Raw genomic sequence first — 5,136 nt, 5'->3', positions numbered from 1 at the left:
GGTGCTGGGGTCGATCGCCAGTGCAGCCTGCAGGTCCCCACCGGTTTTCCAGTCGGCACAACCTTTCCGCCGTCCTGGTGTTCGGCTTTTCAGGGGCGAAGTTTTTAAAAAAAGCAGCCGGCTGTTCCCTGTGGCAGGTCGCACTGCGTTTCGCTCCTGTCTGTTTCGCCCTGCCCGCGTCGCTAGACCATTCTGGCAAGCTTTTTTGCTCGGAGGGGCCCTGTAAACTCTCACCTCCGTTTCCTCTCAGCTCCGGGTGACCTCCGTTTCTGAGGTCCACCACCGCTTTCTAAATTTTAGCGATTTTAGTTGCCAAGCAGCCGCCTATTTAGGACTGGCAGCTGCCGGCTCGGCCATGTCCGAACGCGCCGCCGCTGATGAACCACAACTGGCCACCCGGCCGACGGCGTTGCGCGCGGACCACGCTCTCCCGACTCGAGAGCGACCTCACGGACAACGGCTCGGGCTATACCATTGTCCCGGATGAACGCCTGGCGCCTGTGCCGACCGCAACTCCAGCACTCACTCCCCGTGGGGCTTCGACCTGTCCAACCTCACGGACATTCCGGGCATCTCCCCTTAACCGGCTGATTCCCGCCCTTCCTTGGACCATGTAGATCTCGACCTCAGAGCGGACGCGACGGCCAGACAGGCCAGGGATCTGGTGCACGAGTCTGTCATGGACCCCAGACGCAATGTCTTGTCCTGGCTCCGGGCCACGCTCTTTTCCATAACCACGGACCTCTACGCATAGGCCGCCCACATATTGTCATGTGGAGTCGTGGCCAAGGAACGTGTCCGGTCCTTACGAGACGAAATACTCGCCCAAGACGGCGAGCTGGACATCCTGACCGCCAGGGTTGCAGATTTGTCCTCCCGGAGCACCGAGGCCGAGGCGGAACTTCGCCTCCTGAGGCTTAGTAAGACGCCCCACGGATCCTTGCTGGGGTGCGCTCACAGCTGCTTATCAAAGGGACGCAATGGAATCACAGCACCGGATATGACCGAGACTGGCGGGAACGTTTGCATGCGCGTGCGAACTCTCTCCCCGCGCGCCGTCTTGTGTCCTCTCCCCTTGGCGCCTCTCCTTGCTGATGATGAGGATGCATTTTAATGGCGCAAGGGCACCTTTGGTGAAAGAGCGCCACATGGTATTTTTCGCAAGGTTTGATGAAAGATATATATTTCCAAGCATTTCACCAGGCCAGCGGGAAAGATTGTACCCATAGTGTCACCGGTGGGTACCCTGGTCCACCGGACAGCCAACGTCGCCAGTCTTTAACGTGTACTGACATCGCACAGCAGACGGGCGCCTTCCGAAACGCTAAGGTGCCCGTTTGCTATGCGATATCAGGGCACGTTAAAGATATCCACATTGTCGAAATTATTCCGGAGCCCTCCACTGCGGCACCTCTTTCTTCCTTTCTTCTTTCACTCCCTCCTTTATCCCTTGCCTTGCGACGCGGTTAAGTGTCTGCCTATATGTGAGACAGATACTGCGCCATTTCCTTTCCCTAAAAACCATTTTTCATTTTTTTTTTCCTTTGCGTTTCGCCTCCATCGAAATGCAGCCGCCGCGGCCGAGTGCTGTACGTTGTGAGTGCTTGTTAAAGATCTCATGGTGGTCGAAATTATTCCGGAGCCCTCCACTACCGCACCTCTTTCTTCCTTTCTTCTCTCACTCCCTCCTTTTTGCCTTCCCTTACTGCGCGATTGAGGTGTCCGGCGAAATGTGAGACTGCGACAGATACTGCGCCATTTCCTTTCCACCAAAAACCAATTATTATTATTATTTCCTTTCTCCCGCCGCGGTTGCTCAGTGGGTAGGGCGCTCGGCTACTGATCCGGTGTTTCCGGGTTCGAGCCCGACCGCGGCGGCTGCGTTTTTATGGAGGAAAAACGCTAAAGCGTCCGTGTTCTGTCCGATGCCAGTACACGTTAAAGATCCCCAGGTGGTCGAAATTATTCCGGAGCCCTCCACTACGGCACCTCTCTCTTCCTTTCTTCTTTCACTCCCTAAATTATCCCTTCCCTTACGGCGCGCTCCAGGTGTCCAACGATATATGAGACAGATACTGCGCCATTTCCAAACCCAATTATTATTATTATTATTATTATTATTATTGTTATTATTATTATTATTATTATTATTATTATTATTATTATCATTATTATTATTATTATTATTATTAATAATATTATTATTATTATATTATTATTATTATTTCCTTTCCCCAAAAACCAATTTTCATTTTTTCCTTTGCGTTTCGCCTCGATAGAAAGGCGGCCGCCGCGGCCAGGTGCTGTGCCTTGTCAGTGCACGTTAAAGATCCCCTGGTAGTCGAAACTAATCCGGAGCCCTCCACTACGCCTCCTCTTTCTTCTTTTGCCCCCTCCTTTATCCCTTCCCTTACGGCGCGGTTCAGGTGTCCGCCGATATGTGAGCCAGATACTCCGACGTTTTTTTTCCCTAAAAACGAATTTAATTCCTTCCTGCTGGTCCTTCCTCCCTTTCTGAGAAAAGCGAGGTGGAGAGGAGGGCGTGCTGCGGATGGGACAACCCCGGCGGCGACTATCACGCGCAACCGGGGGAAGTGAGACAGCTAGCAGTCTTTTTAAAACTGTGGATGAAGCAGAGATGGTGTGTGGCGGGCTTCTCTAATTATCGTTTTTCACCAAAGTGCCCGATATTATTTCGCTGTGTCATGCGATGCATTCGGGCGGAAAGTTGCAGCAGGGAACACCATATGCCCGAGGCTTGTCTGCATTTCCTGCAGCATTCGTTACATTACCCGATTTCTATGAAAGACAGGTTAACTTTTGTTTCGATTTTTATTTTTATTTTTTATTTCGCTTTGGCACAACCTTTCGATAGGATACCCGTTCAGAAGATCCGCAAATCAGATTGATTCTTACTATATATATATATATATACAACCTAAATGCACTGCACCGTAAGAGCATCAGGATTTTCCGACCGCGGCGCCCCGCTGCCTGGTGGTCGGCGGCCAGTGTCTCGCGGTAGTGAGCCGCCTCTTCACGTGTCCGTGATGCTCGGCCCTTGCGACTTGGCCAAGGCATGTCGACGAGTTCACAACCACACGAACTGGCAGCACCTAAGTCGCGAGTGGCTGCCATCACCTTGTCCTTCGCTCAGTCTGCTGTGTGGCTCCACTGGTGGCGGGTTGAGTTCCGGTATGGGGTCAGCGACACACTGATGCGGCGGCATAAGATTGGCGCTCGACGAGAGCACAGGCTCGGCGATGCCATCCTCGATTTCAATTTGACAGCAGGATGCAAGGCAACCCATCTTGCCTGGGCTCGTTTGCGATGACGTCGTAGACAGTGAGTGGCAGATGTTACCTTGTGCTGGTCGGGGCTTCAAGACCGCCGTCCTCTTGAAATGTGTCTACGCTCCCTTGGTGAACAGGGGTACCAATGGTAAATGACTGTAGTTTGTGGGGACCTGCCCAGCAGCCCCTTGAGTTTGCTTTCCCGGCGAGGCACCTTGCAGCGGCGGTCTCACCTCGAGGCTGAGCGGATTCCCTTGTGAGTTACATTAACTGGCAAGAGAGTGCGCCAGCATTGCTGCGCGGGAGACTGCCAAAGCCCGTGCGCGGGAGAGGGGCTTCGGCTTGGATCGTCGGCGCTGGCGGACGTGTCGCACGCGGGTCCGCTCTTCGCCGGCGGGGCGAGGAAGCGACGGGGAGACAGGCTCCCGTACTCGTCCCGTCCGGCCTTCGGAGTATATATCCCTTGCCCTAGCGCGGGCGAACATTCGCTCGGAACCTTGCTGGTGAATCGGACGACCTTGATTCATTAGCGTACCTTGTTGCTAGCTGGCGTTATTGTTTCTGTAGCAATAAGTGCCTGTTTGTGTCAGCCAATGTGTCGTTCCTTTGTTCCCCCAGAGCAAGGCCCGCCGTGGTCGGCGAGTGCTCGGTAGCGTACGCGATCACGGGGTGGGGTCCGGGCGGCTTTGAACCGTGTCAACCGCGATTGAGTGGGGAGAACGTACTTATCTCCCCAATTCAAACCCCACATCTGGCAGCCCAACGTGGGGCCTGCTCTTGGAACATTGGACGACTGTCGGTTCGGTTCGAGGAACGCTCTTTGTCCATACTTGACAAGTGCTAGGCCTAGAGTGAATTTTGATCGCTAGGACCTGCGGCATGCTTTCTTGAGTGCGAGGTGTATTGCGCTGCAGCATGTTTCAACTTTTCGACATGCTCAGCACATTTTTTTTCCCTGGAGATTCTTCGCGAGAATCACTTGGTCTGCAGATTCCTTGGCCGTCATACCTCCGATGTAGCGAAAGGTGCTAAGAAGTGTTGGATCTGGACAGGCAGCCATCGAATACAGGCCTGAGGTAGCAAGCTGTCTTTTAACGAAGACACACTGGCCATTGTAATCTCATCAACAGACTTCTATGCCTATGCTACTACAAGTATACAGATTGTGATATTTATTTATCTTGTTTGTTATTATTATTTTTCTTGTTGTGCATTGATGTTTTTTATATCAGCACATAACTGGAGGTGGCTGCCACTATTATTACATTTTCATTGACATCTGTTCTTCTTTTGCACACTATGTCCACTGTGTCATTTATCTTCCTGTGTGTATCGTAGTGGTCTTCTTTGTGCATCGTAGTGCTCTTCTTGTAATGTGCACAGTCCTTGTAGGCTGCTGTGGTGTTGGCTTGCAAGTGAAAAAACGTTAAAAATAGCCTCACTGACCCTCTGAGTTGTTAATTACGAATAGGCTGCACAGCATGTGCAATTGCAGCCCTGAACAGACATTTTTTTTATTAACCAGTGGTTGTTTTCAAACATTTGAAAGCAGTCCCTCCTTCACATGAAGCAGGCACTCTAACCGGTGCAAGGTGATATCATGTGCACATTAACACAGCTTAGGAGCCTAAAATAATCAGAGCCGTCTATTACAGAGCAATTTGTACACTAGTTGCTACTTCGACATTGTAGGGACCAAACTCATTATTTCTATCTTTTTACATTGCTAAGAGGCTCTTAACACGGCTGCAGTGGTTTTAACATTTTACCAGCACGTCATAGCTGAGTTATACAAAAGTGCGTAATAAATAAATCTTAATGCCATTGAAACTTTATGGTGCAT

This window comes from Amblyomma americanum, chromosome 1 (genome assembly GCF_052857255.1).
Source record: "Amblyomma americanum isolate KBUSLIRL-KWMA chromosome 1, ASM5285725v1, whole genome shotgun sequence".
NCBI classification, from domain to species: domain Eukaryota; kingdom Metazoa; phylum Arthropoda; class Arachnida; order Ixodida; family Ixodidae; genus Amblyomma; species Amblyomma americanum.
This window is presented reverse-complemented; position numbering follows the sequence as displayed.